The sequence below is a fragment of the Pholcus phalangioides genome, unplaced genomic scaffold (assembly GCF_987345545.1).
Source record: "Pholcus phalangioides strain wild (caught in Gottingen) unplaced genomic scaffold, Ppha-v1.0 ptg000017l_1, whole genome shotgun sequence".
Taxonomy (NCBI): Eukaryota; Metazoa; Arthropoda; class Arachnida; order Araneae; family Pholcidae; genus Pholcus; species Pholcus phalangioides.
Window position 1 is genome coordinate 61,766,997 of NW_028301610.1, and position 27,861 is coordinate 61,794,857.

General features: G+C 36.1%; 1 long non-coding RNA gene across 8 annotated transcripts in view; it reads right to left on the reverse strand.

The window, feature by feature from the left end:
* LOC149074468 (uncharacterized) overlaps positions 1–27,861 on the reverse strand; it is a 121,102-nt gene that overhangs the window by 26,039 nt on the left and 67,202 nt on the right. For 4 of the 8 annotated variants that reach the window (XR_016194468.1, XR_016194471.1, XR_016194475.1 and 1 more), the window contains exon 1: positions 5,380–5,520. The exons of the other annotated variants lie outside the window; for them this stretch is intronic. This is a non-coding gene — a long non-coding RNA (uncharacterized LOC149074468). Of the gene's footprint in view, positions 1–5,379; positions 5,521–27,861 lie in introns of those variants that run through there. 8 annotated transcript variants of the gene reach the window in all.

A 27,861-nucleotide genomic window follows, 5' to 3' on the forward strand; every position in this document is an offset into this window, starting at 1 on the left:
TTTTATAGAGCCAATAGGACTCACGGTATTTATACTACGAATTACCATTGGCGAAAACTTTTATAGGGTCCGGTCCTTGGGTCAGAAGCTGCCTCTCCCTAATGTTTGCCACCACCCCCATAATACCTTTTTTTTTAAACATCTATAGAGATATTAAGCTTGAGCCCCCCAATATTTCAAATAATTTTACGCTTATGCGAATCACTATACACACTATACATCAACGGTTCCCAAATCATGGGTAGTAACTCCCCCCCCCCCCCCTGCGGTGGTTATGTTAATGAAATAAGAATGAATATGAAACATGCATTCTAAAACAAATTAAAAAGAAAAAACAAAAGCACTTAATTAGATGCAGTACAGTCACAGTATTATTTTGGATGAAGTGTTAATTACAGTAGTAGGAGATAAATACTACTATAACATGATAGGATCGCTTAAATCATCAACGCAAGTTTTTAAGGCTGGTTTAGGGAATATTACGGATTACGGCCATATTCAAGAGGTTCTATTGAACCACTTAATTTTTAAACCATGAGTGCACAAAGCTTTCTGGTTGGGAACCCTATTTCAAGCAAAATGACTTTTACGGGACCTATAACATCTACATATCGATGGAAAACAAATTTAATTCAAATGTATGACATTTAGGGATACGTAAATTTAGTATTTACAAAATAACCGCGATAAATGCGAAATAAATTAATAAAATGTGATAAATGCGAAATAAATTAATAAAATGTGATAAATGCGAAATAAATAAATTTCGATAATTTAAACTTTATCATTAATTCTTTCGTGTTCCCAAGCTATAATTGACACTTTAAAAGAATATGAAAATAAAGGATTTAGCATCAGACTTCGCACGTTACATGACTGCGTGCTTCAAATTATTAAAAACACTTCTCGGTGATAACATTTTGCACTGCCAATGCAGGGCGCATAAAGTTAATCTTGTGGGTGACGTATTCATTAAAGAATTAAAAAAAATTTAATTCTGTTTTGGCCAAGACGAAGATAACTTTTTTTGCACTCCAGAAAAATGAGCAGTGCGTATTTAAGCTACCGAAAAGAAAAAAAAAAGTATCACCGTATAAGTAGGCCATTACTGGCAGCAAAATTCTTCCTGACGCCTGTAGTAACCAGGCAGAATTTGTGGTTCAAAGGGGTCATTCGTCTGAGCGAATATCATATTGCTGCTTTTCTCAATAAATATGTAGACGATTACTCCAGCATAAGTTTCTTAAAAATAAGTTTTGACAATGAAATTCTAGTTCCTAAAAGTTGACTTTCATTTCCGAGATTTGTAGGAAAATTTTGCTACTCGTCAATTTGAAAGGATCAAACTTTCCATTCTCACATGTTTTGTGGAGTAAGTTAGTAGATTTGAAATCTTTTGGGCTCAAATTCCAAGGGAATTTTTATGGAAAAAAAATTGACAAATGAGTACAGTAGAGTCTCGCTTATCTGACATAAACGGGCCAGCAGAACGTTGGATAATATGGAGGTATTAAGGAAAAGCCTATTAAACGTCAAACTATGCTATAATTTTGTACATTGCGAACCTAATAATCATGTTTAAAGCAAAACAAAAAAAATTAAGTGAGAAAATAAACTTACAGTTACAGAATATTTTGAAGTTAAATACAGTACTTAAAAAAGTTCAGTCCTGTGATGATTCAAAAAAATGTTTGATCGTAGTGTGCTTTCTTTTCTGACGAGTGCCATTTCTTTGCTGCCAAATCCCACCATCTTTGCAACATCATTATGTCGATTCCTGTAGCTGCTTCTTGTTGCTCAATGCATTTAATTGGAGTTTCTAGAGGCTTCCGTCGTTACGTTAAATTCTGAAACCTCAACAGTTGGTGCTTGATCTTTTTTTTTCTTTTTTTGCAGTGGGATTTCGGATAAACGAGACTCTACTGTATCTTGGAATTGATGAACGGCATAGTATTCTGCTGAAGACACAGCAGCAGAAAAGAGTTGAAATAAATTGACTTTACATATGACACACCCAACCAGTACCGTCTTTATGCATGGGTCCAACATCACAGCCCAGAAACCTCAAGTGCAGAGGGGCCTCATGAAAATGAGATCTGGTTCAAATTATCAAGAGTAAGCATTTCTAGCAAGGTAGGGGGAAGAGCCTCAGAAAAATCATTTTAGCCGAGGGCCTATATGATACTGCTATTTTTTTTTAAATTTTTATTTTTGTGAACAAAATTTCTGACCTGAATTATTTTTTTTTTTGCAAATAAATGCGAAATTTATGATTTTAAAATTTTTGTTTTGCGAAATTTACGTATTCCTAATGATAGACTATAACCGAGTACGCAGAAAGTGTGCACTATCAACAAAATTAATAATGCATTACATAATTTCTAAACATATTTTCAACCGCACATTGTAAAGTGTATTTTGAAATAATGAAGTACTTTTTTCGAAATCATTTCGTGGACCGATTAAAATTCTCCATGAGACCTCCAGTGGTTTGTGCACTCGTGTAATTAAAATGCTTGCATTACTTGAATATACAGAGTGTATCCCACAATCCCCTGACGGTTTTCAAAATGGGAATAGCAAGAAAACAGTGACAGATATTAAAGTCATTTTTGCCAAATGTAAATATGCAAAGTCAGAAATTTCAGCTACGTCATTCACATTTCAAAGGGTTGTATAGTTATTGAAATTAAAAAAAAAGTAACTTTTTATATGGCCACCCTGTGTCCAAAAGCCCAATAAGAAAGTTGTTGCCTTGTCTCTTCTGGTGCCAACAAAGAAATTTCCACATTTTTAAGTGCAATAATCGCAGAGCTATCTGAATTCAAAATTTAGAGTAAAGTTGGGAAAGAAGCGTCCGTTAGTGTTTTCTGCTTTTGTCCCACCTGTCATCCAATTTTCGAATTCAAATATCAACGAATGCTTATAAACATGGAAATTTTTATCAATTAAACTATTTTTGTTCTTTTCGCTATGTTACTTTTATATCAAAAACTACATAATAGAAAAATATAATACAAATATTATGTAAAAAATTCTTTGAAAAGTTAATTTAGTATTTAAAGGGTTAGAATAATACATATTTAATAGATTTTCTCCTGTGATACTACAATCAATTTTTGTGAAAAATCTTTACACGATGGTCAAAAATGAGCCACGTTTAAAATCTGAGTCCGATATGATAAATTGATGGAATTAGGGAAATCTTATATAAATTAAAAATAATAGTGGTGAGAAAACCAAACCCTGGGGTGTGCCATACTTAAGCTGGAGAAATGGGGAGTTTTCTGGCCCTTGAAAGAGACAAACTGACTGCAGTTTGTGAAGGACTCCAACTATTTAAGCAGTTAAATACATAGGCCAAGGTTTTGGAGTTTAACGTAGAATTTTATTACAAGGCGACCTGTTAAGAGCTTTAGAAAAATCCTAAAAAATTTTATCAGTTTGGACGTTTTTGTTGATACTGTTAGATAAATCATGTATGAGAAGAGCTAATTGAATTAAGGTGTGAGCAGATTTCCTTGGGAACTATGTGCTCAAAAAGCTTGCAGCATGTAGAGTACCTAAATTTCAAAATGTTGTGTAATGGGGCACAATGAGCCTAGTAGATCACTTTGGTTCTCTTCCCCCCCCCCCCACATTCGGTAAGATCTTAAGTGAATTGACTGTGTGTGCATCTGTTACGCACTCAAACCTGACTGGATAAGAGACAGCTACTCAATAGCGCTAGTGCCATGAAGGAGTGCCCGCGAGTGGCGCAGTGGTAAGATGCTCGTCTACTATGAAGGTAACCATCAAGGTCCATGGGTTCGAATCCAGGCATAGAATGTCAGAAGCAAGTTCTTTACCTACCAAACCTAAGGCAACCACCGATGGATGGAGCCTTTATTTCCCATCCAACTCCACTGGTTCGAAATCGCCCTATGGCGATATGACCGGAGTTGGTGTGTGGTAAAGTAGTGCCATGAAGGAAAAGAAAGAAAATGTGATGACTGTGCCTATTAGATCAGTTGCGTTGGACCGAGGGTTAAGAGAAATTTGATACTTGATCAGTCTTGACACACAGGCACAACAAAAAGTTTTGTTACAAAATGGTGACCAGATGGCCTCAGAGTTTGCTGTCTAGAGAGACATGACTTCGCTTCTTCTTCCCCAGCTGGCAGAAAATGACAGGAAGTGGGACAAATTATATATATAACAATATATCACATGCTCTTAAGCTATCAGCATCATCTAGTCTACAAATTCAAACAACCTAAAGCAAGCATTAAAATAGCTACAATAAAAATTTTTAACATATTAATGTTAAACATTTTCTGCAGTTTCATACATTAAATACAACCAACATAAAACTACTCGAAATTACTAAAAAAATAAACCCAGATAAAACTAGAAAAAAAATGTCTCATAAAGTATAGAAAGTATAGTAGCATCATCACCACATTCGCAACACATCCCCCAAGATACGCTTCCTGCCTCCCCCCCCCCCCAACAGGCTTACTTTGAAGAAGCCATGAAAAATCCTGGCCTGGGGCCAGCCAAAAGATCTCAGAATACAGGCCCAACTCTATGAGGGCTCTTAGGGGTCACATACCCTTTAACAAGTGGAGAAACGTTGCTCTAGTTAAAATATATATTATAAATACTTAAATAGTATTTTTATTATATTACTCCATTGATTTATTCGAAACATATTTTCAAATATTTTTTATTAAATATGCTATCTTATGCCAGTATAAAATTTTAGATCTCTATACTACTTAATTTTTTGAAAATTAAAAAAAGCCGTCAAAAACAGCGTGCACACATGATGCGTGCAAAATTTCAAAAAAATATATTTTTTATAAATCAAATATTTATGTATGGATCTAAAATATTTTAGTTCATTTTAAGCAAATAAAACTACCAATTTTTTAATCCGGTAATTATTTTTTTAGTTATCATGCACGCGTGGTTGAAAACTGTGGTTTTGAGAAATTGCAGAAAACATAAAAACCTTTACCCCACAATAATTCTTGTTTACATTTTCAAAAATAACTCTCATTCCAGGTGGATTTTTACATATGGTTTTCAGCAAGTAATCCAGAGAGAGCCAGTTTTTAAGACTTTTAAAAAAAATCGAATTTTGGATGCTTTAAGGCAGCTGTTCTCAACCGGTGCTTCGCGACCACTCTCAAGAATATAAATCAGTAAATTTCATGTAATTAAAATAAGTTTTGTAAATTTGATATTTTTTTCAGTTTATCTTGTTTTGATTAAAACTATAGATGGGCCTATGGGGTTCCCTTATAGAAATCATTTTAAAAAGCGCTCCGCGAGCCAATAAAGGTTCTGCTTTAAGGGTTTCCCTTAGGAAACTATAAAAAACAGCAGACTCACCCTCCCTCTTTGAGCAAAGAACATGTTTGCCGCTTTCTGCGACAAGTGATGTCTCGGAAATAGTTGTAAAATAAAAAAATAAAAATGCAGGGGAACAGAGCGATTAGCGGTGTGAATAACCAGGCCAAGAAACATCCTATGGTGACTTCGGGATCGGAACCTGTTCGGAATTCGGAACTTCGATGCCATATAATGAGCATGCGCATTGCATTTTCGTGACATCTTTTCATTTTTTTCATCAATTTTCTTCCTTTGTTTCTTTTTGGTTCATTTACTGTTATTTGTTTTTTTTATTTATTTCGTTTTTATTTGATATATTTCATTACTTGTTCTTATTATTGAATATGTAAAAAAAAAACTTATTGTGACGTAACAGCGGAAGCTCTGAATGATCGTGGATAGAACCGGGTAGAACTCCTTAATACACATTTTTGTATATGAAGGCGTCTTAGAACCGGGTAGTGTTCGGTAATGGCTATAGTGTTCGGGTCTTCCGCTACTACGTCACGAGATAGGTTCGGAGTTAGGGGCCGTTCAAGTGTTACGTGAGCAGATTTCTGGGAGCAGAATCGAACCCACGTTTCGATTCCCCGCAAAGGTAATGAGGCTATTCGCATAGACGTCATAGTCATCATCACTCTGAGGGACAAACACTAGATGATCCCCCATAGAGATCAATGTTAAAATTGCCGATTTTAGCGTAGAAATGCGTAAATTTAGCGGAGTTTTCTGCTACATCAATAATTTTAAAAATTGAATTGAATTTTTGATTTTCGAAATATTGAGTTCGCTTAGAGATACGAAGCCCAGAAAATTAAATATAAAATAATGAGTCAGACCCACTTTTGAGGTGGATATCCGATATCCATGAAATAACATTGATTTAAACTTTTCATTTATATCTTTTCAAGCGTGAAAATGAGAATTAATGTCTCCGTATTGTCTTATAATATCCAACTGCATCAATCCATATAGTTTAGGATGTTTTGAAATTAGTTATGGGCCATATAAATTACATTGAAGAAATTCCGCGGCTTTGATCAATCATTTTTTGAAGCAAAAACAGGCACATCGATAACTTAAACTTTTCGAAATATCTAGCTCCCATTAAAAAGAAAAAAAAACCGATTCATTTCTATGCACTTTAATTTAGATTTGCTTCTTTCGTGAGTCGCACAGGAAGTGTCGCCATATTGGTTACGTTGTATGCCCCTCAAGAAAGAGGAAAATATCACGTGATCGAAAAATCCTCATTGAATTTTCTCTCTCCAAAAATTCATCTTCGCAACCGGCAGTTGTTAAAAACCTTCCTATGGGAGCGCAGAGTGACGTCATCCTTGCACATTACAGATTACTCAAGTAATTAACGACGTAAGTACGGTCGCGTGAGTGACAGAATTCCGGAGCACTTAAGTGATCCGCATAGCATTTCTAGAGCACTTAATTGGCCCGGGCACATTTCCAGATCACTTGAAGGATACGCGGAATATTTAGAGATCACTAAATTGGCTGTATAGAGAACTTATCAATAGAGAGAATGTTAGTTCAGGTGCCCAGAAACTAGGGAATGGTTTTTCTCGTTTTTTTGGCACACCTACTAAGATGGCATTGAGAATATGTCATTTTCATAAAGGGTGGTTGAGACGTAAGCATCATTCACCTCCCACTTGGCATCAAAAGTCAGCAAACCTGAAAGCCCCTTTCCTCCCATTGATGCTAACGTAATACTTGAATGACCCCTAGAATTTCCTTCTCTCAGGGGTCTTCAACCTTTGAGACGCCGCGAGCCAAATTTAACATCTGCGAAGCCCGCAGGCCACCAACTCATGTAATTTAGTGACATCTTAACTGAAGGGGCCAATGGGACCCCCGAGTTAAACAGGGATAAAAATAATTGACTTTCATTTTTCATGAAATTATTATTTAACTTTATGAAATTATTTTATATTTTTATGAAATTTTTTTTTATTGTCATTCATTTTTTTAACTTAATAATTTTTATAATTTAACTTAATTATTAATTAACTTAATAATTTTTATAATTTAACTTAATTATTAATTAACTTAATAATTTTTATAATTTAACTTAATTATTAATTAACTTAATACTAGCAAATTCGCAGATGATGTGAAGCTAATGGGGGTAATCGGAAATGAAAGCGATAGGGAGTTGCTCCAGACCAACTTAAACAAGATTGCAGCATGGGCAAATGAATGGAGCATGACGTTTAGCGTAGATAAGTGCATGGTCGCTCATTTTGGTTCGAACAACCCACGGTTGTCTTACGAGTTGAATGGTGTCACTATCCCGGATGCAACTAGAGTCACCGATTTGGGAATTCTCATTGACGAGCGACTTAAGTTTTCTGAACATTGTTCAGCGGTTGTCAAAAAATCGAATAGAATGCTTGGTCTCATTTTCAAAAAGGTCTCTTCGCGTTCTCCTAAAGTCATTCTTCCGCTTTTTCGAGGCTTAGTTCGTCCTGGACTGGAGTATGCTGTAAGGTTTTGGAGACCATACCTACAGAGGGACATAGACTTGGTTGAAGGGGTGCAGAGAAGAGCTACGCGTGTCCTTATTGGCACACAGGGCTTGAGTTATGAAGAAAGACTTCATTTTTTGAATATGTTTACATTGGATGAACGCAGGTGTCGAGGAGATATGATCGAAGTGTTCAAAATTTTCAATGGGATGGATAGGATGGACCATGAACTTTTAGTACACCGCCAATCGACTGCTTTTACAAGGGGACACCAGTATCGATTGGTGAGGGACAATGCAAGGTTATGGTGTCGCAGGGAATTTTTCTCCAATAGGGTTGTTAATAAATGGAATAGCTTACCCCCGGAGGTAGTAAATTGTAACACAATTGACACGTTTAAAAAGAAATACGATAAACATGTTGGGGTAAATCGAGAAGCTATCCATTCTTAGAATAAGACAACCATAAGTATTCTTTATGGGCATTGTATAATATTTTATCATGTGTATATATTGTTTGTTATTTGTGTTCATTGCATTTTTAATTGGGTTGCTGTATTTTTGAAACATATGACAACCATATTTTTATGGGCATCTTTTTATCAGCCACCTCGTTGGGCATTTTGCCTGTTGTGGCGTTGTATTTGTATTTGTATTTGTATTTGTATTAATAATTTTTATAATTTAACTTAATTATTAATTAACTTAATTTTTTCACCGATTCGGAAAAGTTTTTGATTAATTACTGATTAAATTAATTCTGAGATTGATTTTAATCTGAAATCACTTTAGATGATTATTTATTTCGGTTATTCTGAAATTATTTTCCTTCCCAGTATTTCTTGAAATCATTTTTTTCAATAGTCATGCAATTGTTATTTTATTGAGCGTGAAATAATTCTATAAGAAAATACGAAATTATTTCTCATTGATTTATTTATCGTTATTTTTTTCACTGATTCTGAAATTGTTTTATTTCAAAAAAATTCTAAAATTATTTCTTTCAGTTATTCTGCATTTTCATCAATTTTGGATTATTTCTTTCATTAATTCTGAGTTTTTATCAAGTTGTTCCGGAGAGTTATTTTTTTCATTTATTTTCAAATTATTTCTTTCATTAAATCTAGAATTAATGGTTTTCAATTTTTCAACTATTTTCTGTGAATGATCGGCAGGCCACATCAGAAAGCTTAAAGGGCCAATTGTGACCCCTGCTCTAAGGTCATGTGTGTCGATAATATTGACGTCATAATTGCACTCAAAGATGGCGAATGAGTCAGTCTAGTATTTCAAAGAACTCTAATGCCAGGTTCACACTGGACCAATACGGTCCGCGATATCGACACGCATGGTTATAAACCGGAAATTCAGGTATCGGCTAGGGCTAAGGAAATATTAACTAAGGCAGAGGTTCTCAAACCGCGAGCCGCCAACTCTTGTCAGCGGCGCCGGCACGACAACGCTTTTTCGAAGAGATGCTGGGGAGCCTTGGGTAAACGTTGATTAGGGTAAGAGAGACGCAGCGAGTGAAAGAAGTGAGAACCCCTGGACTGAAGGGCTTTGTCTTCGTTACGCTACGGTGATCTTGAAATACCTAGCGGACTCACCGTCATCCATTTTTGTGTGATAAAACCAGTTTTCGGTTCAAAGTGACGTTTAATCATGAAAAAAAACAACAACAAAGAGAATAGTTATTGGCTGTAGAGATAATATTGACGATTTTCACAAAAATGGATATAGGGGTTATTCAATTATTATGTTAGGGATATTCAAGTATTACATCGATGGGGGGAGGAGGGGGTTTTGGGTGATGCTTACGTCATCAACCACCCTTTATAAAAATATGCAATATTCTTAATGGCATCTTACTCGGTGTGCAAAAACGAGAAAAACGTTTTGCCAGTGGGCACCTGAATTAACATTCTCCCAATTGTTAAGTCCTCTACAGAGCCACTTTAGTGATCTCTAAGTTTTTCGCGGATCCAAGTGCTCTGGAACTGCGCCACGCATCCCTCAAGTGATCCGTAATTATATGCCGCGGATCACTTAAATAATCTGAGAATGTGCCGCGGGTAACTTGAGTGATGTAGAACCGCACTGGGGGCCACTTAAGTGCTCTAAAACTGTGCCACCTGTCACTCAAGGGATCTTTAAATAAGCCGCTTAGTTCATTTTTACAAAATTACGTTTAAGGGGGCAGGCCACATTTTGTCCGCGAGCGAAAGGTTTACCATATATGGCCTTAGAACGTGGATCGCGATGGATTTCTTGAAAATAAATTGAGCTCTTAGCCTTCAAATAGCATTGAAATTAACAGAAATTTATTATAACAACATATAAAGGTATTTTCTTTCAAAATTTCAGGTTTTGAGCAAAATATTTGTTGCATAAAAAAATAAATTTTTGATCGTCTTGGGGGAGGGGGGACCAAGAGCACCTCCCCCCGCATACGTCTCTGATCCCACCAATATGCGTGAGGAGATAGGGGACAGAGCTGACGAAATATTGCGGACGAGGGTCAAAAATGACTAAAAATTTGCTGACGTAATACTTGAACGGCTCCATAGCCACTGGAAAACCCAGGCAGTTTTGAGGAAAGTGTGAAGTGTCAGTATAATCGCTACAGCCAATAACTGTGTTTCCTACCCCGTTTTTTTTTTCTTTTCATGATTAGACGTCGCTTTGCATGAAAAACTGGTTTTTCCACGCAAAAAAGACGAGTCGGCTAAGTATTTTAAGGTCGCCTAAAAAATGGACATGTACAACTGGGATTTCCAATGGCTAAAGGAGTACTGAATACAAGATGGCACATGTGTCAGCAGTCTAGTATCCTAAACGCTCTACCAGTAACCATAGTCACTGGAAAGATCCAGGCCAACATCATCTATAGCAGGCATTCGCGCGAAGCTCGTGACGTCACTGAAACTGGTAATCTCACCTATAGCCCTTGGATATAGCAGGCTGTTGCATGTGCCATCTTTACCCCTTTTTTTTTGTAGTGTATCCAATTGCTAGGTGAGATGACCTTTTTCAGTTACGTCACGAGCTACGCGCGGAGACCACCTGCTATAGATGGTATTGTCCAGGACGAGTAATCATCCGCCATTACTGCGCACCGTCACGTCAGTATTGCTACAACTAATAGCTGTTCTCTATAGTTTTTTTAACAAACAAACGTTCCTTTGACGCACATTGAACAAAAAAATGGTTTCCCCGCCCTCAATGAGCGCACTAGGTATAGCCATTGGAAAGATCCAGGCCGACTCTTCATCCGCCATTACTATGCTCTGTGACGCCAGTATTATCACTGCAGTAACTGGCCAATAGCTGTCCTCTGTGCTTTTTTTTTTGTCGGTTCGACGTCACTGAACAGAAAACCGATTTTCCCACCCTCGACGAGCCCGCTAGGGTTTCAAGGCGTCTTACCAGTGGCTCTACGCAGAGTCCCTGTATGTTAAGGCACGGCCTACTCACAGTGGCGGATCATGATTTTGGGAGGCCCCAGGCGCAACCTGATCTGGAGGCCCCCCTATCAGGGGCGGATTAAAGGTAGGGGCTGACACCCCCCCCCCCCGAGAGCAGAAAAATTAAATGGAAAAAAAAAAATTTCTACGTTTTTGACTGAATAACAAACCAAGAAAATAAATTTGCTTAAAAAAGGGGGAAAATTCAGAATTTTTTCCAAAAAAAATCAGAACCGTCTTGAAAAATTGAACACATGGTCACAACCACCGCCCCCACCCACAAATTTGCGTTTATCCACCACTGCACCCTTTTGGCCCTAATAAGAACGAGATGGTTCACTAAAATGAACAATATTATGAAAATCATAACTTATTTTTAATTTTTGCATCACCAAAACCATAAACACAAAAATAAGATAAGGAAATATAATGATATTCTCTGGTACTAGGTGAAAAATAATCACACTCCCATTAAAAAAAAAAAATCACAGTAAAATTCTGCATCATATTTTTAGTAATCTAAGATGTCCGTCCTGGTGCCTTCAGCCACACGGCAAAAATGGAGATCCGTCATAGTTTTAGTAATTTAATATTACTGATTAATAAAGATTTGATAATATCTCAAATATAATATATTTGATTTGATATAAAGATACTGATAATATTTAATAAAAAAACATTTCTTCAATAGAGGGAATAGAGGGAAGAAATTATATCAGAGTAAATATAAGAATTATATTTTTAATGGAAGAAATTAGTTCAGAATGAATTAAATTTAATGAAAGAAATTATTTCAGAATGAATTAAATTTAATGAAAGAAATTATTTCAGAATGAATTAAATTTAATGAAAGAAATTATTTCAGAATGAATTAAATTTAATGAAAGAAATTATTACAGAATGAATTAAAATTGTCAATGAAAGAAATTATTTAAAAAATTTTTTTTAGAAATTATTATTTTTTATTTGTTTATTCTATTTTATTTTTACTATTATTATATTAATTATTATTATTTTCTCTTTCAGCCACATCGTTGGGCACTCTGCCTGTTGTGGCCTTTGCCTTTGTATTATTTGTATTCAGAGTGAATAAAAATCTTCTATATTATGCCCCCCCCCCGTTTCGTTTAATAACGAAAAATGCCACAGTATAACATTGTGGCCCGCGTACTTTATAAAATGTTTCAATATGGCCTGCTATGCCTCAAAGGTTGAAGACCACTGCAGTAGACTCTCGCTAATGCGGTACGTATTAGACCACGGTGTGCCAGATTTTACCGAAATTGCTGGATTAACTTTGAAGAAACCCATTGAAATAATATATGAAATTTCGTGCAAATACATAGTCAGGACTTGATCAGCAATTAAGAAATATTAGAACGTGTTAAGGGGTTAGGGCATCAGGAGAAAAGTGACACCACACCACCTAAATATCCTGGACTACTGGACGTGCTGGATTAGAGCACGACCGAATTCTCGAGAGACTACTGTAGTTGAATTGAAATGCTCAAATAAAAATTTATCAGATAATTTATATATTTTTAGTTTTGCTTACCGTTATTTTTGGAGATTCTGCAATCTAAATCCTAAAGGAAATCTTGAGGATCGGCATGAAAATTTTTTTCATTACAATAACACACATTACAATTACATTAACAATAAACACTTTTCAGTATGACACAAAGATGTTGTCTATTCAAGAGATTTGTTGAAGCGCATGTAAATTCATATGTAGGATGAAGCACAACTATTTGGAGGCCCCCCCGCTCTGCCGAGGCCTCATGCGCCTGTGCGGTAATCCGCCACTGCCTACTCAACACATTGGATTGAGTCAGCCGTGGTTAATGCTTCTATTTGTGACGTCTCAGCATCCAAATTCGAATAGCATGGTCGCATACACTTTCTGATCAATCATTGGAAAATTATTCATGTAATATTTGAACGCTTCATGGAAAATACGCAACGAGAAAAACGCAAACTGAAATTTCGAGCTGGAAAACAAAGATGCGCAGCGAATCAACCAAGTTAAAAAAAAAAAACCACAGCAAAAGTCTGTTATAACGACAATCTCCATATAAACAGCGATTCGCAGGTGATTCGGACTTCTAACGAGAAGTCCGTTATAACGACAACTTCTTCCGTGATTGTGAGCTATCGTTATCAGTGCCGTCTTAAGGCATGGGCGGCCCGGGGGCCTCAAGAGAAAAGGGGGCCTCACAAAAATGGGATCTGGTTGAGATTTTCGAAAATTTGCCTGGTAGGGCCTCAGAAAAATCATTTGGCCCGGGGGCCCATGATGCTCTTAAGACGGCCCTGATTCCTATAACGAACTTCTACTGTAATTTCCTCACCTGGACAAGAACTATCACTGAAAACTCCGAAAATTGAATAGGAACGAAGAAATATCTCTTGATGACGTTGACATCACTAAACATGTACAGTACGCACAACTTTTAACCGAACGATGGTGATATCTTGCGTTACATTTATTGTAAAAAAAGAAGAAAGGTATCATTCGTCTTCGTTTAAGAACTTCCATAAGCGTATTAAGTTCACTTTTTCTTAAGGGGTCATCTAGATGTTGAAACTAGATCTAACTTTTGAAAGTTCAATGGTAACCCCATTTTTTTTCTCCATATTTGGATTCAGAATCTCAAGAAATGCCGAAATACCAAATTTCATCAATTTTGAACAAACAGTTAGTGAAATATAAATTATTGAAAAACAAGTGTCGCAATGTTAAACAGAAACATCTTGTTTTTGAGCATAATTGCTGAAATAATGTAGGTATCTCATTACTTTTTATTTTGAATGATATATTCTAACGAGCAGAACATAATTTTGTTACTCATTTTGAATTTGGCTTTTTTTAAATATGAGTTATGAATTATTAAAACATATTTTAAAAATTTATGAATAGAGCAGCGTTTCTCAATCTTTCAGTATTTGCGATCCAATTTTCAATCATAATTTTCATCGCCCCCCCCCCCACAAGTGCAGTACAGAGGGGCACCCCCCCCCCATGAAATTTTTGGAACTTTCATATGGAATATTACATTCAAATAATTTGCTGAAAATTACTTTTATCAACTAATTTTAAACGAAAATAAAACAATCTTTCCTCTGAGAAAGTCACGAAAATACTGAACAATATGGGATGTATTCTAATTATTAAATACATTGTGCAGTACTGATAAAGTCCTATTTGAAGTGTATTATATCAGTGTAAATGCGAATTTTATTTTTTATTATCTTATAATGCATTTTGTTTTGCTTTCCTTTCAGAGTAAAATAATCATTTTTTTAAATAATACATATTTCTTTCGATATGCTAGCCCCCCCTTTCAGTACTATCGCGCCCCCCCCCCTCAGGGGGCGCCCCACAGGTTGAGAATCGCTGGAATAGAGAGAGAGAGCAAAGCATACATTAATTTTCACTTCATTCGAATCAGCATAGTCGAAAACACAACAGAATCAATTTTCATTCCAATCTGACCACTATTTCGCAAGATATGAGCGATTATATGAAAATGACCACTTTTAGGGACCATATACTAGATATAAATTTGAAACTCATTGAAAAATTTCTCATGACAAATTATGCGAAAATGTTTAAATATGGAACTCATAACTTTACTGAAATAGGCAATTGTTGTTTTAAGTATACGGTGATACGATAAATAAGTCATCCACCCAGTTTTAAAAACATTTTTTTTAAGTATTCGAGTAAACAAATAAACAACGAAAATTTGCAATTTTTCACTATTTGAGAAATTCGTTTCATTCCTTAGACAACATTCATGAGCCGAAATGGTAAATATAATAATGTGCAAAGAATTCACAAATTAATACCATACAATTAGATTTATGTTAATATTTACGGAGATAATAATCAATAAATAACGGTTCTTTCAATAGCGTAAATCATCTTGGTGTGCGCCAAGTTTACGGTAGTGGCTATTAGTGGAGTCGTCTCTGATAAAACCACGGCATTTCGCTTCATCCGTATTTTTTTAGCATTATTAAAAATTTGAAATTGCAAAATTAAACAAAATTATAATATACACTAGTGCAATGTTTAACGGAAAATTTTTATATTTTTTTCTAAATTGATGAAATTGTCATCACAAACAATTGCTTTTTGACACATCGTTTGAAATAATTATGGTATAAATATTCGTTCAATCACGGATATAAAGTCACTAAAATGAAGAGTAATGAAAAAGTTTGTTTTTCACCTTCATAAAGTAAAAACTATTTATTTTTTAGCAGCACGAAATCCAAACACTCGCTTAACACATGGAGTATTTATCGTTCGAAACTTGTTTGTTGTTTGTCTTTTCTCCCTGCAATCAACTTTCAAAATCAGTTTCTCAAATGTTGAGAGCGTCCCCAAACACATTTTTACTCATATCTCTCATTTTTATGCTTACAACGATGAAATTTTATTTCTAGGGTAAATGCAATGCGATCAGATAAAATGGAAAAAAATAAGGGCCTACATTGAAAATTTGGACGTTTGAACAATAATATATATGTAGATGACCCCTCATCAAGACGAATTGCACATATTCGGGTAGAAAATCAAAAACCATAATTTTTGGTGAGAACCGCTTCATTCTACAACTTTTAGAACCCAAGATATCGCCATCGTTCGGTTAAAAGTTGTGCGTACTTTACATGTAAGACGGCGCAAAAAGAAATAAATAAATAAAATTCTTCAACAAACGCTATAGGTAGCAAATTCCAAAATCCTGCGCTACTACACGTGGTCAATATCCACGAATTGCGTGGATCCTCTTAAAACGAATTCTTTCTTCTTTACCCCATTTCCAATAACGCGCCAAGTTGGCATGTTTTACTGGAAAGGAAAAAAAAAAAAAAATCAAAAATGATCTTTTATCTTTGACACCATGGCCAATCAATGGATATGTTTTCTTATTGAAAAAATATTTAAAAAAAAAGTGGAAGACCAGAATTTTTCCGATCAATAATTAAATTACCGAAAAGAAAAATTTTCCGGTAACCAAAGAAGCGCGAACGGTATACATATCTTGATACATAACTACATCTACGGCCGGGACATGGGCGGAGATACGGGGGGGGGGGGGCATTGCTCCATCAGTGTCAAAGGTGGAGTCGACTGATCTAATGTATATATGAATTGACACATCATCATCATCATGCCCCCCAGACTTCCAAGTCTATCTCCACCTATGGGCCGGGATTACACTGTAAAAGTTGTAGAAAAGTTATTTTCTAAAACTTTTACAGCGTAAGGCCTAAATAATTATATAGTTCGAACCAGAGCCGCCCTTAGGAGGGTATACAACAGATGCTGTCGCACCGGGCCCCGTGCGTTTATAGTTTTACCGACTGTGTGATACAGATTTTCCTGCCTTTCTTCCCGTTCTATCAATTTTCTTGATCACTCATTCCTTAAATTTGCCGCTCCTCCGAACTTGCCGTCCCTGGGCTATGGCCCGCTCAGCCCCCCCCCCCTGTAAATACTTCTCTGACCTCCATAATACCAGATCCGTAACTAGGCTGGGGAAATCGGGGACCCCGAGCTAAATGCCCCCCCCCCCCCCCACAAAAAAATGTAGACTCCCATTTTGTATCCTCCTAGAAATTTTGAATTTCTTGTTTGAAATAATATCTATGACACATTCACTTCCAAAATTAATTGCTGAATTAAAAAAAAAAAACATCATTAAAAGAAAGTGGGGAGAAGGGCTCTTTTTTTTTATGAGTATAATTCTTGGGGTACATTCCCCAAGAATTATGAATATAATACTTTGTACATTCTTGGGGGTCCCTTCCCGGGACCCCAAAGAAAAACTCTGTCCCGAGAAGGCACGCTACAGCCCTGCATAATACCTATAGAAATGTTGGTTTTGATCTACCCCCAAATATTTCCAATATTTTTACGCCTACGATCATGGCATTAAAAAAAAAATTTGGGGGAACACAGCACCCCCCCCCCCACAAGTGCGGGACTGACAGGGCTATAGCCCTGGGGCCCGGGACAATTCTCATCATTTATTTGCTTTTTCACGCTATAAATCAACTATAGAAGGGCCCATGAAAAGTCTTACGGGGGCCCTGCTCCTGGATGTGGGGGCCATGCCTACGATGATCCTCAAATATTCATTGCGTAGTTTCCCAATATCATAAAACTGGGGAGAAAAAACCCAGTAAGTCTGGGCAACTTTCCGATCTGGAAACTTCAACCTTCCAATCTAGATCTTCAGCACGCCCAATATGTTGATGGGCCCCTAACCAACACCCAAATGAATCCGAAACCTTCCTAGTCACAGTTACGCGAACGCTGATTGGCTGGTAGACGGAAAAAGATTACCGCCCTTTTTTACACGAACGACGGGTTTCGTTTCTGGTACGTTGATGATAATCGCCATGATATTGTTGGATCTTTTCTTAATTTATAAAAATACTATTTGTAATATAAAATAGAAGACACAAATAATTAATGCACTTGTTCATAAAACAGCAAGACTTCCACAGAAAAATGTTGAATAGGAAAAAAAAAAAATCACATCTTTCCATTTCATTTTCCGACAATATATCTTCCTCAAACCTGAACCAAAACCGACTATTAAAAAATCAAAAGAACTTTTTTTTTGATTGATTTGTATTTATTGTATGTGAAAATGCCCTTTAAAATAAAAAAAATCAATTATAATTTATTTATTAAGTATCCGACACAACGTAAAACTGCGTTGAAAACGTCATTTTGGAACAAAATTTCAATTTACATATACATATTTTTTATTTTTCAAGGACGCCCATTTTTTGAGATTCCAAAACAGGCCTTGTTTTGTTTGTATAACGCTTAGAACAGAAGTCACGTCCACTTTGGTATTGCGTTTTTACATGCAAGTAATTAGTGAATAAAAACTTTGAACGCGTTTTACGAGGAATGCTATTTTTGACATTTTACTTCGATTTCTGAAAATTTATTGATTTTTGTTGATCGATGAAATCGATTGATGTATATGTTTTGTATTTTCATTACAAAATTTTAATATGATATTTTGTGATACATTGTTAAGGTTACGAACCAAAACCTTAAGGTCTATCACAAGTATTTGTCTAATTACAGTGTTTTATACACAAAACGAAATTTACTAAACGAAATTTAAAAAAATTCACGTGTACATCAACACAGTTTTGGATCAAACTTATGAGCATATACCGTACAATCCTTTAAATTTTGGTAGCAAATTTTCATCATTACTAGTTGAAGCTACTGTGAAAAAAAAAAAACCATTTCATTCATAGAATTTTTTTACAATTGTGTTGCACGGGTCAAAATCGAGTTCAAGGGGAGCCATGACAGGCTGCTAAGGGGGCCACAAAGCACTGCGAAAAAACTAAAAAAAAAACAGACGTTAAGAAATCAGGCTTTAGATGAAATATGGTGAGAAAAAATTGTGACTACTTTCAGAATAAAGCGGAACTAGGCCCAGGGTCATCTGAAGACATTCGCCCATCTATGGTGTTAAGACGGTACTGCAAACAACAGAACTCCTATGCAAAAACCCTCATTGAATCAGGGGTCGACATCACTCGTGAAATTATTATTTTTTCAATATCAGTTTGCTCAAAAAAATTAACTCAATGAGTAAGGGTCTTGCTCCATGATGGGGAGGGTCAAGGAGGGATGGGGGGGGGGGGGGAGAAGAAAAAATATAGTTCGAAGGGGCCATGGGCAAAAAAGGTTGAAAGACATGAAATACTGCACTAGATTACGAGACAGTAGTAGTCGGATTTTTGTGGGAGCGGATAAAAACAATAATTTAAAAAAACAATTTTAGACGAATCACGAGTAAAGAGGATTCAGTAAAACGGAAATGATAAAATACTCGTACTTATATGCAGAAATTAAAATTATAACACGAGAATCTACAGTAGAATATTCGGTGATTCAGTTTTGCATTAAGAGAGAAGCTCTTAACTTAAGGGTTGCGACCCAAACTTAGATCGCAGGGGCTCCTGAGATGGGTCGTGCGAATCCACTATTACCATCTGTTTATTGCGTCAATAATTTCAAAGGTGTCAACGATTTCGGCAGTCTGGGCTGAGACGAAGACATTTTTAGCACCCCCTCCCCCACTTATAGCCATCATTTTATACATAGTATTTTTCAAAATGGCATAATATAATTATAGAACACACAAGAATGCTGAAAGGTATTTAAATTAAGTTATGAAATCATAAAACAAACATTAATGAAAAATTTTCATAAGTAATGAAAATATTGCCATAATTAATGGAAAGTGATCCGAGAATTTATGAAAAACAATTATAAAATTAATGAAAAATAAGTGTGAAATTAATGCAAAATAAAATATGTTATTGAATTTATTTTTTAAATAGATTAATTAAGTTAAGTTATTGATTATAAGTTATTGATTTTGGGTCGCAGCCGAAGAAGTTTAGGAACCTCTGTATTAACCGATACAATGACAATATACGCAACAAAAATGAAACACTTAATTTGCATATTTTCATTATGCATTTAAAATGACATCGCGATGTATCTAAAACAAACAAAAAAATTGTTCCGATTTTAGATCTGCAGTAATGAAAAATATCCAAACTTTTTTGTCACTTGATTAGTGATTCCAGAAACTCGCCAAAGAAAGACTATAAAGTTATGACTCTAGTTTGACAACTTCACAACATATTTCCTGAATTACGTTAAAACACGCGAGAACTCGTAATTCTGTGTAAAAACAATACTTAAGGGATTTTACAGTTTAACATTGTACAAAGGCAAACTGTTTTACCTTTAATCAAACATTTTAGCTAATTGAAAAGTAACCTATAATGAAATTGCTGTGTTGATGTATTGTATCAATTAAAAATATGCTAACTGCACCAATTTACATCCGTTTTTGTAAAGAAAAATCTAATACCTTTTCATAAGAGCTGTGTTTCTCAACCACCGGGCCCAATGGCAAGAGTCAAACCAGGCCGTGAGTGATTCATCATTTCATATACGTATATCCCCGTTCGTTTTCCATTAGTCGTGTTTATGACCGGGCTTCCACTCAGAAAAAAGAATCCTACCGGGCCGCGGTCTTCCAAAGGTTGAGAACCACTGCCATAGAGGGTTAAAGGATTAAATACTCAATATATGTATAACCACCACGACAACTTCTACATCTATTTTTAGGCGTAGGCACTAGCAGAATCCCCATCCTCACAAAAACCACCAGGCCTTTTGCAATTCAGAGGCCCAGGATAATTTAACCATTTCCCCATATAGTCTATATACAAAGCAGGGGCTTATGCAGGATCGACCTTTGGGGGGGGGGGGAAGAAAGGGGACTCGAGGAATTTCTTCCAGAGAAATATTGACTTATCAACCTTCCAAAAGCATTTAAATCAGTGTTTCCCAAAGTGGGCAATATCAGCCCCTGGTGGGCGATGGAATGGTCCAGGGGGGCGATAGAAGCTACGGATTTAACATAGGATCCTATGGGTTCACTTGAGGTGGGGTGAGAGAAAAATATTTCTGAAAAAGGGGGCGATGGAATGAAAAGTTTGGGAAACTATGATTTAAATGAACAGAAATTGAACATACCATATAAAAGGTATTTCCTTTCAATATTTTCAAATTTTTTACGCAAATATTCGAAAAAAATTAAATTTTTGGCTGGCTTGCGAAAAGGCATGCGTCTCCCTCCCCTCTGATCCGGTATATTATACATAAAAATTCTCACTCTTCAGCAGGATTTCAACGAAGACCTCTTGCACGATTCGCCAAAGCAGTCAACATTCAAGACCGTTATTCATATGAAGGGGAAAAAATAACCCCCCCCCCCCAAATTTCGATATGAAAAAAATAAAATCCGGCACCTAAAATACGTCATTGAATATCGCAAAAGTGACAGAGCCTGGGCGTGCTCGGTTCTAAACCAAACTAAGTATTTTATTTAAAGAAAAGTTCTTAAATAACGGCAGTGGTCGTGACGTCATAACCATGGTCATATATTAAAATAGTACTTCGGATGACGTGAAAAAATAGAACAAGAATTAAATACGATGAAAATTCATATTTAATACATTAATTCCAATTTCAATTCAATTTTTTATCAATTCCAATTTAATTATATATTATTCATTCTATTTTTCGCAATAACTCAGGTCTGGCACCGCCATTTTGACCGTTAAATTCTTTATAGACCGGGAAAGAGGCCTTACAAAACTTGAAAAAAAACAACCAATGAGCTCATTGGTTACATTCGTTGAATGTAACCAATGCTCTTATTGGTTGCGTTTTTCAAGTTTTATAAAAGAACTTTAATAAAACTTTCGTAGTGCATTCAATGCTTTTAGATAATTGTTTTGCGGAAACGCTGTTAATTTTTTTAAAGTTTTTGTACATAAATCCCGTATTTTGTGATCTGAATCGTCGAAAAATAGTCGTAACGGGGTTTCGCGATTAGATCCATGCTGTCAGTCGGCCTGTATCGTAGGCGTGTGCTGATTTCTGACACTGCGAACAGTTGTCGGTGGCTTCGTGCTAGACTGAAAATACCGACTGAATCTAGAGGGTCGGGGAGGATCCTTCACTTATATCCTTTTTATTCTTTCTTCGTGCAAGGTAAGTCTCTTTGTGTATTACTTGGCACGGCCAAATACTGTCCTGTGGTGAGAGTAGTGAAAGATGATGAGTTTACAAATTTATGCAATAATGTTATTGATGTTGCTAATAGTAAATTAAGTGAAAGACAGTTTTCAAAAGTACCCCGATAATCTATTATAATCTATTTAACAAAACATTGGCAAGAAGCTGCTAGCAATAACAATTTAAAAAAGGGAGAGCATGATTGTGTATTGGCAGTCTTGATGGCAGATCTTAATGATTTTGAAAATTATTTGGTATGTGATAAGTCAGAGATTTCTTGAAGCAAATGTATAAACAGGCTGTTAAACTGTGTAATGCTGCAAGTGACTTGCCCTGTCAACATATTATGGATAAAACATTAAGAAAAGATATGGAAATTGACTCTAGTGTTACTACAAATAATCAGGGTGTCTCCCCAATTGGAAAAAGGCTGAGAAGCCATAGGAAAATGGCAAAGAAAAAGACAGAGAATGACTCTCTTGTTGATCGTAATGATGAAAAGAGTAAACTAAATGCTATGAAATCAAGTGAAATTGAGGGTGACAAAAAGTTTTTTGACACCAATGTTACATTGATTAATAATTGCTCTAATGAAAATACTTTGATGTATAATAATGAAAGAACAAGTCTAGAACGAGAGCAAAAGTGGTTTTAACAAAAAATTATTTGAGACTAATGTTATGTTCAATACTTAATTGTTCTAATGAAAACAATTTAACTGATAATAATGAAGATAAGTCTAGCATGTCTAACAGTTGTGTATATGAAGGAAATAATCCAAAAGACAAAGTAGCAGGTACAAGTACTGAGGTACCGACAGATAAAGCTGATATACTGGCTGTTTTATATGAAAATAGCTTTAATGAGAACCTTGTCAATAATATAGGCAGCTATACAGTGCTCACTGAATGTGGTGTTGGTAATAGTGTTTTAGTAAACAGTATGCATAATTATTTGAAGAAAAGTATTTATCAGCAGTCTAGTTATGGACAAGGTAATAAACAGTTGTCAAAATAATCTTAGTATGTCTGGTAATCTAAACTCCAAATTAAGTTATAATGTAAATAACAATGATAATAATTCAGTTGTATATCAGTTAGGGGTTTTAAAAACCTATAAAAACGTTTTGATAACTCAAGGTATGTTGAATAATACACATATTGATCTGGTATATGACAATAATGTTAATAACATAAATTTGAGTCCAATGGTGAACAATAATATATTATTTTGTAGTAAATATTTCATTGAGGATAATGGGTCAATGAAAAATGAGAAAAACTGTTCCGTTAGTGATCAATCCGAAATAATTAGTATTAATTAATGAGTAAAGGTATTGATCCTGCTGGTGAGGGTAATTATGTATATAATCAGTTTGACTCTTTTTGTATTTGTATATTTGTATTTGTATATTTTTCTGAAATGTGCTCCTCTTCTGATAATGAAGTGGTAAATATGTTAAATTACATAGTTGAGCAGGAAATTAAAAGTGATGATGCAAGTATTGTCAAGGTAATATGCAGTAATAATAATGATTCAGGTAAAAAGAATATTAACTCACACAAAAGTTCCTCTACAAATGTGGTTGTCAATAATAATAGCGTTACTAAAAATAATTCTATGTCTAAAAACAATATAAGTGTACCTCACAATAGTGAGAAAAATTTGAAAAAATCTGATGCTCTCTCCTATGCTTAGCATAGGTAAATGTAAAAAGACTAAGAAACACAAGAGTAAAAAGGCATGGAGCTTTTCCTGAGGCCGACAAGGTAGCAAAACTCACTCAAAGAGATGGGCTCTCAGCGGGTAAATCTAAAGAACTAATTCAAGATAACGATGAGAGTTGGTGGCGCAACTCTAAACCAGATCCTAACAGACAGATAGATCAACAAAGTGTCAACTATGGGACAACTTCGGATTTTGGTGCCTTATCACAGGACAATAACGCTATTTGGGATCATCGAAGTTCTAATGAATATAATCCATCGCACCCTAATAAGGGTTATGGTGAAGATGTAGATGGAGGCGTTGAAATTATTAAACCCAAAAGCAAAGCTAATATTCCTCCACCTTGACAGACTGAGACACAGACTGGGTTGCCACTTATCATAAAATCTGCTATTACTAAACTCAAACAAACATTCAGATCAAGTCTGACAGAATCACTGTGCGACCTTACTCAGAAGATGATCGTAGAACAATAACAAGTTTCTGTAGAGAACAAGACTTTAAATTCCATATACTGTATTTCAACTGCACAGACGATAAAGGCAGTGCTAAGGGCTTTTCTGCAAATGTGGAAAAAGCAGGGCCGGATTAACCATTAAGCAAAATAAGCAGGTGCTTAGAGCATCAAGAGAAAAGGGAGTACCACAAAAATTTGCCAAATTTTTTTTTTTAATGTACATTTTTTCTAGCGTCAAGCATCCGGCAGAAAATCCTAAAATTTTCGATTGATTGTATGGTTGAAGATATTTTTAGTTGACAGGTTGCGTGATTTTGTATAAAATGAAGGATTCAGGATGTGATTAATTAATTTTTTTAAATAATTTATATTTACAACACGAAACATGACAAGAGGAAACAAAAATCTACTGGAACGACATGTTACTCGCTTGATGGTTCAGTCGCCTATCTCGCTATTTCGCGCGTGATAATAGGATGGCATTGGCTTTACATGTGCTGCCATCTGTGAGACACAAATCAAATCTCACCACATATTCATCAAAAGGATCGCACAAATATAACTGATAATATTGCAAACTAGAGATCACGTTAATGCTGAGGTTTTAAGAAGAGATTTCGTGCAATTTCTATAGAGTTAGCTTGAACCATTTTAACAGCATCATGGAGCCCTTTGACAAACTGATTTTTCTGAGAGGCCCCCTTCCTTCCAGTTAAAAATTCCTGCCTACCAATTTGCACAGGGCCGCAACTAGGGAGGAGCAGGCGGGTCTCGTGCCCCGGGCGCTGGACCCTAGGGGGCGCAAATTTCATTCTGAAACCTCTCCTTCAACATTACAATGGGGCGTCAAAATGCGCGCTTGCCTCGGGTGACCAAGCATCTAGTTGCGGCCCTGAATTTGCATGATAACTCTTGCAAATTGTAAACAGATCTACTTGTCACGAGGTCCTCGGGTTGTGTCTGGGTGAGACCAAAGCGTTAATAAAATAAATCACTACTATTCCTAAATCAATATAAAAATGAAAAATTTAAGACTAAGCCAACATAAGCGTAAGCAGAATTTTTTCAAAGAGGGGGTGGGGTCAATGTGTTTTGCTTCTCGGGGGGGGGGGGGGGGAGAATACGTTTTTTCCTGCAAAATAACACTATAATCTCGACTTGGGGGGGGGGGGGTTAGAACTCCAAAACCCCCCTTTGCGTACGCCAATGTAAGTCGAGATCTACAGAATAAGGACTTGAACTTAAAAATGATGAAATGGTTGAGTCATTAGCGGATCGACTGCATGGTTTCGGGGGTTTTATCTCACAGTTAATTATTATTACCCGTGCGAGAGATAGTTTTGGCGCCTCTCTGGCGTATAAGTCGTAACAGTAAAGTAACCCCGAAAACTTGCTGCTATGTTCCCAGACAGATGAAATGCATCAAAAATTGTCGCCTGGCAGTCCAATGATTAGGGAGCTAGTAGCCTATGATTGTGCACGTGTGGGTTGAAATCCTGGTTCTTCGATGTCTACTAACACTAACAAATTTCATTTTCTTACGGATCTCTTGGGAGTGCGTGAGGATCAACTTTAAAAAAAAAAAATCACGGGTTTCTCTTAAAATCATTTAGTCCAGTACACTCATAGTTTAAAATTTTGCATAGAATACTTGATGGTTTTTTTTTGCTTCTGCATAGGCTACACAGCCTAGACCCACCCTTTTGTGGTTCGATCTAGAACAGGCATCTTCAACTCTTTTCACGCGATCACCATGGGCTCCCTGAAGAACCTACAGTGCTCGATGTTCGCCCAATTTCGTGCTCGCGAGCACTTGATCAATGTTCCAATCAAACACGTTGGAGGAATTGTATTCGAAGATTGAAATCATCGTCATGTCATGCATTCGTATGTTAAACTTGCCGTAAGGGTGCTCTTCTTTTGATGATGGGTACAGGCGGATTGCAATTTGAAAATGCATCTCTGAAAGAACAGGCACCCAATGATTATGGTTCACCAGGGTTGGGTTTTTGACATGACAAGTGTTAAAAAATGGTTTAAACCGTCAAAAACCTAAATGAATGCTTTTTGATAATGTTTTGGAGACAACAGTTATATAACGATGGAAAACTTACTTTTTTTGCATATTACAATGATTTTCAAACATTAATTTATTACAATTGAAACAAAATATTAATCACAATTTTGAATTTTTCTACATAAGAGTCTAGAGCATATAAAATATAATTTTGTGTTTTTCATTTTATCTAAGCTACTCATTACCTGTGTTCAATTTGCTAAGCAGAATAGAGCTGCCTATTCAAAATATGTATGATAGGGCACATCAGAGTTAGGTTTTAGACTTCAGAAACTAAGTCAGTATTAAAGCAGTCAAAAACTTATTGTCAACGTTGTCAAATAGTTTTTTTAACCTGATAGATATGTTAAATAACAAAACCTTACTTTTATGTAGATTAAAGGGTTTTATATTCAGAATTATAATTACTGAATTATCGAAGCACATATATAAGCAGTTGAAAAATTTTTAAGGTCAAGAACTATCTTAAATCAGAGGATATCAAATCATTCCATAGCTTTCCCTTCAGTGTGTTTGTTATGCTTTATTCAAATTGCACGTTTTAAAAGAAAGAAAAAACGTATATATTGTCCGAAATAATTCTCAGGGTGTCTACCATCACGGAAAAGTCACAGAATGAGAAAACGGGCACGGAAGTCCCGAAAAGTCACAAAATTTGAGTGAAGGTCACGGATTTTTTTTATGATTCTCCAGAGATCTTTTTCGATTTTTTCCTTAAAATCTAGGCCATAGTTTCCCAAACTTTTTTGTCCCATCATCCCCTTCTTCAGAAATTTTTTTCTCCCAGCGCCCCCCTCGCCACAATCTAACCCATAGAATCCTATGCTATACCCGTAGCTTCTACCGTCACCCTGGAACATTCCATCGCCCCGTTAACCCCCACGTTGGGAATCGCTGATCTAGGCTTTGGAGAAGCTGTGGAATTTAATATCTTTTCTTCTCTCTCTCTCTCAGGTTTCTTTTCTCCCTTTTTTTTTGCCCTGGAGGGAGGGATGGATGGGTGAGTAGCAACAGAAAAGAGTGCAGTCACCCTACACCTGACATCTGAGCAGACATTATATTGGTGGGGGCAAAAAAGCTATTTAGCCTGGTTGAACAAAAAAAAACTTTTCTTTCTTTACTTGTTGGGACCTTTCAACATCTGTAATATTTCCCCTAAAGCAATGTTCTCAGGATCACGTGGTAATTCCTGAGGAGGGGGGACTGGCAAGACATTTGGGAACAATATTGGTTTTCAGTAGAAAGGACATGACCTTCGCCCCACATCATGGAGCAGGGCTGTTGGATCTTTGGCGGGTCCGCAAGCCAGAGTTTTCACGGGCTGGGGGAAGAGCTCTGTAGTGAATTTATATCATGGAAAAAACAGTGATGCTGATTGTCCCGGGCCACAGGGCTGCAGTCCTGTCAGCCCCATCCTTGTGAAGGCCATGTGAAAAGGCACCCATTTTTTTCCCCCAGCGATGGAAGATAGTTTTTTCTTTTAATAATTATCATCCATTTTTTTTAAACGCGTCGATTTTTACCGAGTAGCTACAGCGAACGACGAAATCGTACAGTATATACGCATGTGACAGAACGAGTTTAAGAGAAGACAAACATCGGACTCATTTGCCA